At 34.3% G+C, this 15,295-nt stretch overlaps 1 non-coding gene across 1 annotated transcript; it reads right to left on the bottom strand.

Annotated features, from left to right (window-relative positions):
- Positions 1 to 14,950: 14,950 nt before the first annotated feature.
- LOC132352786 (U6 spliceosomal RNA) lies at positions 14,951 to 15,059 on the bottom strand. Its single transcript, XR_009498869.1, has one exon. It is a non-coding gene; the product is annotated as a U6 spliceosomal RNA (small nuclear RNA).
- Between the last annotated feature and the right edge of the window lie 236 nt (positions 15,060 to 15,295).

Below are 15,295 nucleotides of genomic sequence, written 5' to 3'. Positions count from 1 at the left end.
TCAGTGAATTCTGTGGTCAAGAGCCCACTGTCTTACTGACTTTGAAATATAATCAGTGACTTATCTGAGTGTATCTGCTGCATAAAATATCCATACATCAGGCATTCTGTAAATAATAATGATACTGATAGAAACATTTCAAATAAGGAAGAAAAATTCTGTATCTGGAATATGCGTTGATTTCTATAAGAATATATTGTTTTCACTTCCAATGTGGAAGTGGTTAATTTAATAAACCTGACACTAGGAAGCTGGATGGTATCACCAAAAGACTGTGCTAAATTGAGTACTTAGTGTTTGTCTGTGATGCTGGTGGGGTTGACAGATTTAACACATCAAAATGTAGAATACTCAGTCAGATTTGAATTGCAGACATACACTATGTATTTTTTAGTATAAATATGTCCAGTGCAATATCTGGAATATACTTATACTAAAAAAACTGTTGTTTATCTAAAATTCAAATGTAAATCACCCTCCTATATTTATGTGGCAACTCTAGCTGCTATATGATTGGATATCCTAAAGTGCCTGTAGTAAGATCAGCACTGGTGGCAGAGTACTGGCCATTAATAGAGCACTGGAAACCATTAATAGTGCCTATCACTGCCAAAATGGGCACTTTATTAATGAGGCCCATGGGATAAACACTGGAGTCACATACGAGAGAGGCTAGTTGTCATCTCTGGGGCAGGTCATCCTGTCTGAGACTGGTGACATAATTTGTGGGCCTAGTACAAAATGAAAACTTAGAACCCCTATTCAAAAATTCCTATGAATTTCAAGATAGTACCAGAAGAGCATTAAACCAAGTGCGGACCCTTCTGAACGCGGGGCAGGTGTGGCTATATGGATATCACATCATGAAGAGCTTGGCCCTGTTCCTGTCCACATGGTTTCCGAGATTTTCTGTTAGAGTGAATGTTCTCTGTTGGCATTGATGTTAGACAAAATGGTATGTACACTTTATACCCACTCCCATATGTCCACCCACCTTACTCTTCCCCAGAACTTTTTTGATCAAATCTCTCAGTATTTTTCTCTACTGGCTCCTAAGCAAACTGGCCAAGCTACTGGTCACTGCCTGACAGTCAATATATCTGTACTTTAAGCTATCTCCCCCCTTATACTAATTTGATGAGCAAGTTCACTACTCCTAGCTCTGTTCAGTAGAAGAATCTCTGTTTACCACTGTTCTTTAGTGCCACCCAGGAGATGAGTTACAAAATGGCCACAGTTCTTTTTAGCTAATGCCCACTTATTGCACTAATCTATCCCTTAACCAAGGCCAGGGCCTTTTTTTTTTTAACTCTGCCTGTTGGTAATAGGAAATCCTCAATGAGGCCCAGGATTTCAGTTGAAGAAGAGGAACAGAGGAAAGTGACATGGGAGTCCCAGCTATATGTATTCATATCATTTACTATGACTTCAGAATATTTTTGAGCCTGAGCTCTAATAGACACTTCAATCATACAATGCATTACAGCTGGTCTGCAAGACTTTGTGAATTGGTAAATGTGCAGCTTGGTTTCAGTCACTTACTGTCTTTACTACAACCTAGTAGCATATCAGAAGGTTTATCAAGGAGAATAATTCTTGGCTATAAAAGTCATTTTCCTGCTCTAGAACCCTAAGATTTCATGTTGTGACTCTCCGTTCAGGCCTTTCCAATGGCACTACACTGCATCCTTATCCATTATGCATACTTCAGGCACCATAAAATACACTGGGCCATTTGGACCAAGTGACAAGTCTGCTTTCCCTACAGCCTTGATATGCTGTAGATATTCTGAGTCTTACTCAAAACAACAACATTTAGAGTCACCCAATAAATGAGTCTTAATTATAATCACAAATGTGGTATGTGCTATCTCCAAACTCCAAAGGGCTTCAGCAAGTATTGTGCCTCTTTCTTGTACACTGGAGCTGAGAGGTGGAAAAACTTGTCCTTTATCATAAAGAGCATATCCCAGAACATCACAGACTACTGGACTCCTAAAGACTTCATCATTGTGAATAGCCATTAAATCTCTGCTAAGTTCATCTGCCAACCTCTGACATACATTCATCTAGATAACTTAGGGTATTTGACACTTCCCATTCACTGCATTCAATTAACATGATGTGATCAATATATTAGACTAACGAAAAATCCTGTGAAATGTCAAGATGATCAAACTCCCTGCAGACTAAGCTGTAACAGAGAATAAAGGAATTAACAACCTGGAGACAAGACAAATGAATCTGTATTACTGCCCATTCCAGGTAACCATTAATTGCTTTTGATTCTACCTACTGATGAATATCAAGAAGTAATTATTCACTAATTCACTACTAACATACCAGTGCCAGAAGTTTCGTTGTTCTGTTCCAGTAAAAGTTACCATACCTAAAATAGCAGCTGCAGTTGGAGCTAATATTTGATTAGGTTGAGAGATATCTACCTTTTATCCCGCTGGCTTGTGCAGAGACCAGAGAGGCAATTCAACGGGAGGTATGGTGGGCACAGCTACATTAGCAACCTTCAAATTTTTGTTAGTGTTACTAATCACTGTAAGTCCTCATGGATTGTTATTGCTGCTGATTTACTATGTTGATGAAGCAAAGAGAAGTTTCTTAGGCTTTTATGTAGTCCTTCTTACCCTAATATGTTTTACTATACAGAACAGGGGACTGGTAGGGTTTTAGAAGTTGCAAAAATATAAATTCCAATTTATTAAATTTCAGCCCAGAAGAAATAACCAAAGTTGTATTAGTGACCCCTTTGTTCCAACTATAAAAATAAATAAGGTAAAATCTTTATCATGTGTCCTCCTTAAGCTCCCACTCTAACTGGAGATCTATAATGGTGTTCTTGTTCCCTGATACCAGTGTCAGCAAAAACTATCAAACATGTAACTGAAAGCCTTGGCATTTTTCTTTTTCTATATCAATTTATGCTGGAAAATGCCTGCATGCCCCCTTGTATTCAATGATTCTTCCCCAAAGGGACCTGACCTCAACTGCAAAAAATAGGCTATGGATTTGTGAACTGACCTAGATTTAAGAACTATATTAGATCTGGAGACTGGAGGAAGGACCACAGTTTTCCATTGCCAGAGCTGCTTACCAGCTCTTGACCTTTTAATTATACAAATCAAGATACACCATAGTTGGCTCTATCTCTCTTCTAGGAAAACCATGGTCTATTTAGTCATCATCACAGAGTCCAGAAGATCAAGTTATTCTGATAATGCTGAGGTCATGCTACACACTATACTAGTTTTGCTGCCACCTAGTCTCTGTCACCTCAAAATCTCACTATACCATTGATTATTAAGTAGTACATTATCCTCCTACTGACAACCACACCATGCAGAGAACAGCCACCATCGAGATTCTCAGAGATGTTGGTGTCTCCTTTTTCAGTGGATTTCTTACTGCCTTAAATAAAAAGAATGTTTAGACACTTAAAGAGAACATAATTGGAGGGTAGGTTATTGGTCTTACATAATATATCCATTCTAGCGTTCCCATCTCTTATTTTAGACATCTTTCTCTAAACTGTGTCCATTTTCTTCACTTATTGAAAACATTCATTGGGCCCAGTACAGATATCACATATGGCTACTAGATGTATCCAAGACTAAAAATGAAAAAAAACTTTTTACAGAGTTGGCCTCAAGGAAATATCGGTAGTCCAGTATATTGTGTCCCAAACTTTTATGGCACACTAAACTTTCAATTTCCAGTTGGAAAACTATCCAAAGAGATCTAGTTTAAGAGGTTGGACATGAAAATGTGTTTAAGTTTTGGGAATACATAGCAAGTGGGGTTGTGTTGATGTGGTTCCAGGAAATAATTCCAGCAGAGGCCCAATCAGCTGTCTGTATGAGAAGGAGAAAGGAAAAAATTGGCAAAATAAGTTTCCAGGGAAGGAACTGACTAAATAAATCCTCATGTCAAAGACTTAACCAAGTGGTCATGAGTTTAAAGCAATTTTCCAAGCTATACAAGGACACAGATTGCTAATCAGGAAAGCAAAGCAAAAGCCATGTCGTAAAAGTGACGCAAAGTAGCGAAGGAACATAGGTTTTTATCATGAGCATCCAACTGACAATGGCTTATAAGTTTAATCTAGAACAAAAATAGCAATTTTCTGGACTCCACATGTTGCTGATAATGAAAAATCTAAAGCTCTGCTATTTCAGGAACTGAGTTGGCAATTATAGGGCAAACCTAACATATTCTGGCAGATCTAAGAAAGTTAGAACTAACAAAACATTTCCTGCTCTTTAATGCTGCTTTTACATGTGTTTCTCTGAAAGAAAATTAAGCAAAAATACTATAAAATCATTTCTTTCTAAAACTATGAGAAATATACATTTTTTCTAAGACATTTTTTGATATTTAGTTGATATATGGGTACATGCTAGGCTATTTAAAAAAACAAAACAAAACAACTTCTAAATGAACTTCAACTCTACCATTTTCCACTGTCTGAAGAAGGAAAAAATATATAAAATTAACTCAATTCTCACTTTTCTTAAATGGTTAAAAGTATACACACTAACAAATACTGATAGTACTTAGTTTCTAGAAGTTCTAAGAAAATTAGATACCAAGCTAATATGGGAATATTTGTAAATCATCACAAATTTTTTAAAAGATACTAACAAACAATACTTTGAATTTGAGCTTGCAATATCTTACTTTCATTTTGAGATATGTTACATTTTTCATGCATAATTAAAATAGCTTTCAAAAATGGTTTTCATTTTCAATCAACAGAATAAACCTAAAGAAGCCTAGAATTTTAAATTCTAATTAAAAACTATAAATATTTAAGTTAAACATGGTTCAAGATGATCAATTTGATTTGGTCTTAATGTAGACAGCATATGTGACTGCTTTTCAGTGTTAGTGAGAGTGTTTTTGAAGGCTGGTGTGTTCCTGAATACTTTACCATGCCATTTTTTCTGTTACCATCATTACTATCATTACAGACCAAGTGGGTCATTCTGAACAAAGTTGAGAACTAGGCTGTGTCAGGTAAGTATCACATACAAAACTAAAAGTTTGATAGACTTTAACGAATAATGGAGAAGCAGAGATGGGCACTTGGGAAAAACCTTTGCATATTTCATCTCTTAACTTCACTGTGCTTCATGTATTCTGGATAATTTCCTCTATCTTCTTAATTAATTATTCAGCTTTACCTAATTTTCTGTTGAAATCATCCTCAGCATTTTTTAATTCCAAAGATGATATTTTCATTTCTATTAGTTCTCCTGGGATCCTTTTCAGGTCTGTTTTCTAAGTGTTTGATTCTCTGCTAATTTTTAAAAGTTTGTAAATATATTTTATCACCATATATATATATTTGGGTCTTACCCATACTCTATTATTTAAAGCCATTCAGATCTATTCCTGTTTCTCAGTTGTCTTCTGTCTTTAGTCCATTTTATGATAGATTGTTCAATGGAAGATAGACTGTACATTGATTGCTCACATACTTGAGTTTTCAGGTAGAATTTACAGGAGCATGCTGTGAGTGATATGAGGGGTCTGGAAGAGGAAGATGTCAAGAATAACTCCTGTGATTCTAGCCTGACACATGTTTTATACCTGGCAGTGCCATTTACTATGACAAGGAAGAAGCAGGAGTTTGGGCTGCTGCAAAGAAAGGAAACAGAAATTTCAACTTTTCAATAAATTATGAAAATTTAAGCAATTCTGTGTACAAGTCTGAGCTCATATGAATGTGTGCCTTGAGACTAGTTTTCTGGCTACTGAGTGAATCACCTTCACTTCAAATTCTTACAAGGAACCTCCACTAATTGAAGTAATTTACATATGTTGTGTTCCTTGTGACTTAAATGAAACTAATATATACCTGAAGTAGGGAATGAATATAATCATGGGTATAAAAGAGATTCTTTTCTGTGCATATGTTTCTAGCAGGAATATAATAGTCATAGATAAAATGTGAAGTATGAAGGATGCTTTGAAGTTAGATAAAACTAGTGTTCAATTTGACAAGTGTTTTAACAGTCTGAGAATGCATTATAAGGATTAGGATGAGGGCAACTTATTTGAGTAAAAATATATGAAAAGCATTTAAAAATAAAATAGTAAAGTTTTATTAACTGAGAGATATTGAGGGATGAAGGAGTCTTTTATCTTTTCAACAATTGGGAAATCTCACTCCACTTAAACTAACTAGAGTAGGTTATGTTCTCTGCAACTGAACCCTAAAGGTCACAACTCTCAAAGAGGGAATGTAAAATAAAGTGCCAATCTTTAGGAAAATGGTTGTAACAGAGAATCTGTTGTCATTAAGTTATACACAAGAAGTATTTGAAGCCAGGGGATATAAGCAAAGGTACATGGTACCTGAGAACAACACTGTATTAGTCAGGGCTCTTCAGAGGAAAAGAACCTATAGGATATATAGAGATGCATAAGAGGAGATTTATTATGGAAGCTGACTCATGTGATTAAGGAGGCTGAGAAATCCCACTATCCGCCCTCTGAAAGCTGCAGAATCAGGAAAGCTGGTGGTATAATTCAGTCCAAGTCCAAAGGGCTGAGAATTTGGGAGGGGGGTGAGCACTAGTGTAAATCCAAAGTATAAGGGAATCCAAATATCCAAGAACTAGGAGCTCCTGTGTCAGTGGGCAGGAGAATACGGATGTCTGAGCTCAAGACGAGAGAGAGAGAACTGGCCCTTCCTTCACCTTTTTGTTCTATCTGGGTCCTCAAAGGATTGGGTGATGCCCCCCACCATTGGTGAGTGTGGACCTCTTTACTCAGTCTACTAATTCAAATGTTAATCTCCCTCACAGACAAATCCAGAAATAATCTTTTACCAGTTATCCGGGCATCCCTTAGCCCAGTCAAGTTGATCCATAAAAGTAACCATCATACCACCTGAATACAGAAATTATGTAAGAATAGGTATAAGAAACATAACAAGAGTTCATTTTTATAAGCAGAGGAAAATAAAGTGTTGCAAGAGCTCATGGCAGCAACAGTGCCTTAGATAACAGAAAAGTCAAATTGGATGAAGCCTGCCAGTATCAACCATGAAAATTTTGTGTGTATGAGAGTCCTGTTTTTGTGCAAAAGGACAGTGAGTAGCACTGTCACTTTAAGCACCGGGAGATCTGTTGTAAGTGGACATGACCAAGCTGTTTGATATTCCTCTCACCTTAAAGGTTTTGATTTTATGCTAGCATATACTTTGAAAGGCCCTGAGGTAGTAGGCTGAGGTGAGAGCAAGTAACAGCCAGGAGATAAAGTATGGTGCATTCCAGGGAAGAACCATGGAAAGAAAAAAAGGAACGATGGATTCACAGGTCTCTTAATACAAACTTAACTTTCTGTAAAGTTTACAAATTCATATCTTTACAGTGTGAAACAAATTCCACACAAATCTTCTTCATATGTTTTGAGATTTCTTACTATATTATTTATTTATGAAATAAAAAGAATGATAGAGAACTAGAACTTCCACATTATTTAGGTTAAAAGATAAACCTTATATTAAACAAATTTTGTGAATCCTCTTTTGGATATCTTTGGTTAGGGATTATTTAGATATATAATTCAGAGAATATGACATGATTTCTAAGTTTGAGTTTGTCAAAGCACTCAACCATATAGAAGAGTGTCTAATGATTTCTTGCTTAAACATGCAATAAAATTATTAGAGATGTGAAACTCAATGACAACAAATAAAAACATTTCCTGACAGCAAAATAAATGACTAACGTACTTGAAAATGAATACATACTTATTTAATTTGCTCTAGATTTAGCTGTGTTGCATTCAGCAGGAAGCTGTCACAGAGCAATGAAGCTGCAGTTCACACAGAAAGCCCAGCTTCTTATAGGCACAGACATCTGTATCCATGCATGGAAACAGATCAGTACTTTCTTCTAATTACTTTCTTGAGAATTTCTGAGTTACTTATTTTCCATGTAGAAAAGAAATATGCATTCATATTTGTTTAAACTTTTGGAATTGCATTATTTGGATTACTCTGAATCATAATTATTATTCCAGGATGTAATAAAATCACTTTAATATTATTTAATTTATTTAATCTTCACTGTTATCCTGCAAGGTAGTTACGAAAATTTTATTATATATATAGACATATTAACAAACCAACCCAGAAAGATCAAATCACTTGCTTAACATTCAACTTACAAGTTGCAAACCAATAATTCAAAATCAAATTTTAGATTAGGATGTTATGCTAAAATATTTTGCTATAAATATCATTACTTAGAGAAAAATTAATCAATCTGTGCTTAAATGTGACTAAAATTAACTTAATATTGGTTAAAATAAATTGATTAGATACATTAATGAAAAAATAATCTAAATATTTAGGTCTCACCAATGCCATGATGATTTATATTTTTTTTCCTTTTTTGACATAATAGAATAGAAGGTCTAGGAAAAATTAGAACAATGAAGAAGACAGAAGAGTGGGGGAAATCACAACTTATCTGTACCTTGTCCATAAGATAAAAATTTCCATTAGCTAGCTAAAATTACCTTGAAAATGTGATTATGCCCTACTTGACTAAACAGAAGAGTGGGGCTACATGATGAACAAAGTGAGAGAAATTTGACACTGCACAATCTTGGAGCTTCAAGAAAATCTAATGGGAAAGCCGTTTGATTCTAATTGTTATTTAGGATGAGGTGAAAAAGGAAATTATTAGCCACACGTTTGTGCCTAAGCTTTCATTTCTTTCAAGTACCTGATTTATCACTTAAAGATAAGATATACTTGCCTTACAAGTCTACATGGTTTTGCATATCCTAAGGTTTCTATTTATTTTTAAAAACTCATTTATTATTTCATTTTATTTTTGACTGCATCGGGTCTTAGTTGCGGCACACAGGATCTTCGTTGAGGTATGTGGGATCTTTTGTTGTGGTGCATGGACTCTTCTTTGCAGCACACGGGCACGTGGGCTCTGTAGTTTGTGACACGCAGGCTCTCTAGTTTAGGTGTGCGAGTTCAGTAGTTGCGGCGCGCAGGCTTAGTTGCCCTGTGGCAAGTAGGATCTTATTTCTCTGACCAAGGATGGAACCGTGTCCCCTGCATTGTAAGGGGGATTCTTTACCACTGGACCACCAGGGAAGTCCCCTTAAGGTTTTTAAATAGAATATCTTTCCCTTGTTCCACCCTTTTGAAATCCTCAGACCTTCCTTCGAAGTTCAGGTTTTATTCTGAGTCTGAGAAAACTTTTCCAATTCACTCCCAAACCACTAGTGCAATGTTTTCCCCTTCTTGATGTATTTGTAGTATTCTTTACTTATCTCCTATAATGGGCATTGTGGTTGAATGCCTATTATTATTATCATCGTCATCATATACTTTTTACCCCCATTATCTATCAGCAGTGCAATTCTCAGTTCCAGATAATTATAGCTCCCCATTCCTCTTGCCTTTGCCAGTTCTAGGGTGAGTAGGACTATAATCACATTGGAGAGAGAAAAGAGAGAAAAAAAATAAAACTTTTGTTTCATCATTGAATTATTGGTTCAATCAATTTTGAAGTCCATTTTACCTCTGTATTATCTCTTTTGCCTTAATGGATTTTCAGTCATATTCAGACCACAGCATCGTAAAATATAAACACTAAATGTTGCATGAACTATTCTTAAAACTTATAATGTTGATCCATTAACTCACACCATCTCTATGAAATAATAGTTATTTCCATTATTGTGATGAGGAAATCAAGGCCTAGAAAGGTTGTAAACTAGTCCAAAGACACATAACTAAGAAGTGGCAGAGACAGAATTCCAATTCAGCCATTTGGTGCAATATCCAATCTTCCTGAACAATATGACACATTGCTTCCATTACCTCACTTCTTACTGTATACATGTGACTATGCCCCACTTTAGTTCTTTGCATGTAGGGAATTTTGTTATTGGTCTTTATCAGTCTGTGTATCTCCAGCATTCAGCATCATGCTTGTAACATAATCAAATATATTGTTATGGGAAAAATGGGGCCTGTTTCTTCTGCAAATGAAATCACCAAGTGATGATTACTTATAGAATGCTTCAGTGAAAAAGAAAACCATTACCTAGAGAAACTAATTTTTTGTTTTGTTTTGTTTGTTTCTGTTTGCCCCCTTCCCCAGTGGCATCTGCTCTAAACATTCATCAGCAGTTCCCATCATGCTTTGAAAGATCACTTTAGTTTACAGAAAAATAACATTGAATAGCCTGTTATTACCCCGGCCAATCTGCTTGATAATCTATTATTCAATTCAAAAAGCATTTAGTGTGTGAGAAGTATATGTTGAATACTATGCTATGGAGTCTAAATAAATTTTCTTTTAGTATTGCCTCTTCCTACTATACTGAGGTTATTTTGGAAATCTTGTTTAAGACTGGCCTGAGGCAACATTCAGATGGTGGTTCTTTACTGCAATATCTCAATATCTCACAAAAATCAGTTATAGCCATGAGCTTTTGAGTTATTCCCCTATAAATAATATCAGAAACATATTCTTTAAGATTGACTGTTTCAGTGGATTTGATTTTTAAGCTTTGGGAAAAAATATAGAAGAAGAAAAGTGAGTATAAATACTTGTGAGAAAAGAAACAAGTTGATTATTCAAATACATATTTTGCTATAAATGCAATTAATTATAGTTCTAATATTTAGTTGATGATTCATCCTTTTGCTGAAAGCTTAAAATGTTTTCTCCCAACTATGAGATCACTATGAATTGAAAACTTAAACTATTATGAGCATAAATGTTTTCTTCTCCCCATTGAACTCTTACCACTGGAAATGTAATTCTTTTTAACTGAGGCATTACTTAGTAATTAAAGAAAAGTGGATTCCTAATGCTAATTTCTATAGTAAAAAGTAAATATATGAACACATTAAATTGAAAATTGTAGTGATAATAAAAGGCATATTAACATACCTCACATAAAGTAAGAGTTTTCTTTCTTTCTAAAATATAATACTGAAAAGGAGTCATATTTTTCATTTTATTTTTTCATACAATATTTATCCCATGAGGAAACTAAATACATAGGCTGCTTGCTTTATCTTATTTTTTTAAATTTTTGTGAGCTTTTTTGATTACTTTTATCAGAGCTTTGGAGACTTCCTCATAAATATTTTGTACGTTTTGTTAGATTTATGCCTATTTCATTTTTTGTGAGAATGTGAGTATACTGTGTTTTGAATATCAAATTCAACTTATTTGTTGATGACATATAAGAAAGCAATTGACTTTTTAAATATATACTTCGTATCCTGCAATTTTGCTTTAACTTCTTATCAGTTCCAGGGTTTTAGTTGTAGTTGTTGTCATTTATCCTTTGGGATCTTCTACATAGACATTTATGTCATCTATGGACAAAGATAGTTTTATTTCTTCTTTCCCAGTCTGTATAGATTTTATTTCCTTTTCTTGTCTAATAGCATTAGCTAAGATATCCAGTACGATATTAAAAACTTGTTGAGGGTGAATATCTTTGCATTGTTTCTGATCTTCATTAGAAAGCTTCAAGTTTCTTACAATTAAATATGATGTTAGCTATATGTTTTTCTGTAGATGTTGTTAACAAATTGAAGAAGTGGCAAGCAACACTGCCAAAGCTCTCCTCTACTCCTAGTTTGATGAGAACTTTTATTATGCATGTGTTTGGATTTTGTCAAATCCTTTTTCTGCATATATTGATTTAATCATATGATTTTTCTTCAGGACCCTATTGATGTGATGGACTTCATCAACTGATTTTTGAATTCTGAATCAGAAATGCGTAACTGGAAAGAAACCTACTTGACAGTGATGTTAATTCTTTTTATACATTTTTGGACTCAATTTGCTAATATCTTGCTAAAGGTCTTTGCATCTATGTTCATGGAAAATATTGGTCTGTAGTTTTTCTTTCTTGTAATATCTTTGGTTTTGGTATTATCGTAATGTTTTCCCCATAGAATGAATTAGGGAGTATTCCTTCTGTTTCTATATTCTGGAAGAAATCATAGAGAATTGGTATTATTTCTTCCTTAAATATTTGCTAAAATTGTCTTCAGACAGTAAACATAGAATTTTATTAGGCTATAGCTTCTTCCGCTCCCTATGAAATGTAACTTTAAGTGCCATATCATGCTGTGGTTGCATTTACATTATAAAATGTTTTATCTACAGTAATTTGCTATTATATATAGTCTTGGCAGGGCCATTTCTTGCCCAGGTATAATACTTGTGATAACAATTTATCTGTGAAATTTGAAAAAAAAAGAAAAGATACACTTTTACAATTAGGGAATTAAAATCTTTATTTTCCTACTGGCATATTCTTTAATGAAAAATAAACGGGCTAACTTAAATTGAATAGCTCTGTAAAGCTTCTTACATATTTTTTTTATTTGGTAAATCACATTTCCACTGTAGGGAATTCGATCTACTAGTTTGCTCTACACTATGTACACTTCACTAATTCTTATGATGTATTTTGTTACTAAACCTGTCATGAATATATTACTATTTTTCTTTTTCTTTATCCACATTTTTCCCCTGAAGTCTTTTGTAAACAAAGGGCAGCCACAAACATATTCTAATGTCCTCATTCTATCATTATTTCACTGTATTCATATAGCAATGCCACTTCCATAGTCTATGCTCTAACTGAACTATAATAAATATTTTGAAATTTTCACATTTTCAGGTGTCTCTGCTCATGTCTTAGGAGATAATGAATATCTTTCAAACATTTTACATCTATTAGAAATTCTTCCCAATAAGAGACTAGTACCTATATATTCTTTTGGGCTTTCAACATCATAACTAGTTCTTAAGATTAAATAATAACAACAACAATAACAATAATACAGTATTAATGCTACCAAGAATTACAATAATAGCTATTGAATATTAATATATTTTGGAACTGGATTAGGCTCTTTTACGCAGCCTGTTTTATCTAATTATATCGTTAAATCAATGTTACAGATATTATTATCACCCACTTTTTAGAGATGGTGAAATTTAAGTTTGTCTTCATTAAGTATCTTGGTCAGGAGTCATAAAGCAGGTAAATGGTGCAATTGTTTTTTAATTTAGAGATTCTAATTTTAGGACAAACTTCTAATCACCAAACTACACAAACGTCCATATTTCTGGACACCTCATTCACAAGTATTTTCTAAGATGTTTTATTACTGCATATTCATTTGTCTAGTAGAAATCAGGAGGCAATTGTTCATTTATTTTCAATCTTTTTCTAAAGGGTTATGGAATCTTCAATAGCTATTCTACAATCTGAAGTGAGCCAAAGAGGTTCTTCATGAGCAGAGAAATCTACTTTGTCTGATGGCGTACATCAAAGTTACATCACCACACCACTAACACTGCCATCACCATCACCACCATCACTGCTGCCATCACCATTGCTGCCATCATCACCATCACCACACTCTGCTAGTCTGAAAGTTGTTTGAAAATGAGGCTCATGGATACTTTATTATCCACACTCTTTGACAAGAAACTCTGAGTATCTAAATTGATGGTTCACAGAGCTATGCTCTTTAATTAAAATCATTGCATACTTGTTTTGTCAAGAAGCAAAAAGAAAATAGTGCCTTAAGTAGAAAGAAAAGTATTCTCAAATTTCAAAGGAGAGTTTGATTTTTGTCTTCATTACCACTTGATTCTGAGAAATATTTTAGAAAATTATATTCATTTTTCCTTTGGAGCTTAGGAGAAGCAAGACATGGAGGAAAAATTCTAGAAGAGACAGAGGAATTCTTTATTATGATGGCTAAACATAATGGGAATGCATCAATTTGGAAAGAAAAATTGTCTTAATTTCATTAAGACAATTCTATTTAAATGGGTAAGTTGATATAGGTAACAATAATTTATTGCCTCAAAGTTAACATGCACATTTTGAACAAGTGTTATTTTCATAATTAAACATTGCATCTTCATTTTATACTTCTAATTCATGATTCCCTTATATAGTAAATGGATATAAATAGATAAATGGTATAATCTAATGATTTGTAACTGTATTGCAGCTCCATTCCTATCCTCCCGTGCTCTTTCCAGTGTCTCATCTTCTTTGCTAATTGGTTTCAGGTTGCTGGTCCTGGAATAAACATTGCTGCTTAGGTCACAGGTGGCCATGTGTGACAGAGTTCTGCAGAAAACCTTTCACCACTGACAGAGGTGTGGAACTTTGGTGACACTAGTGGAGTATAACAACATCTGGTAAAGGTATGTTGTCAAAGAGAGTACTGGCAACAAAGGTCATGGTGTAGCAATGAGATGAAGAGAAAGAATTGGAATTATTATTTTTTTTAATTGTAGTTGATTTACAATGTTGTGTTAATTTCTGCTTTACAGAAAAGCAATTCACTTATACATCTATATACATTCTTTATAAAATTCTTTTCCATTATGGTTTATCACAGGATATTGAATATAGTTCCCTGTGCTATACAGTAGGACATTGTTGTTTATCCATTCTATATATAATAGTTTACATCAGCTAATCCCAAACTCCCATCCATCCCTCCCCCTCCCACCTCCCCTTTGGCAACCACCAATCTGTTCTCTATGTCTGTGAGTCTCTTTCTGTTTCATAGTTAGGTTCATTTGTGTCATATTTTAGATTTCACATATAAATGATATCATATGGTATTTGTCTTTCTCTTTCTGACTTACCTCACTCAGTACGATAATCTCTAGGTCCATCCATATTACTGCAAATGGCATTATTTCATTCTTTTTTACGGCTGAGTAGTATTCCATTGTATGTATGTGCCACACCTTCTTTGTCCACTCATCTGTAGGTGGCATTTAAGTTGTTTCCATGTCTTGGTTATTGTGAATAGTGCCGCTATGAACATAGGGGTGCATGTATCTTTTTGAATTTAGTTTTGTCTGGATATATGCCCCCAAATATGGAACGCTTCATGAATTTGCATGTCATCCTTGCACAGGGGCCATGCTAATCTTTTCTGTATTGTTCCAATTTTAGTATATGTGTGCTGCTGAAGCGAGCATGAGAACTGGAATTATGGGAGTACTTTTTCCATAGACTCCAGAATAACTAAGCTCACCAAGGTTAAATAGAAAACAGGTGGGAACTAACAGTTTATAATTAATCATTGATATGAATATCAGTGATATCTGGGTCACTCTTGGCAATATTCTATAACTAATAAAACAATTAATTACAATAATTTGGAAAATATTATAAGCAAGGTGGAGATTATAGTAGATAATAAATATTCATTAAA

Source organism: Balaenoptera ricei, chromosome 18 (assembly GCF_028023285.1).
Source record: "Balaenoptera ricei isolate mBalRic1 chromosome 18, mBalRic1.hap2, whole genome shotgun sequence".
NCBI lineage: Eukaryota > Metazoa > Chordata > Mammalia > Artiodactyla > Balaenopteridae > Balaenoptera > Balaenoptera ricei.
The sequence above is the reverse complement of the archived record's forward strand: the minus strand, read 5'-3'. Positions and strand labels throughout refer to the sequence as shown.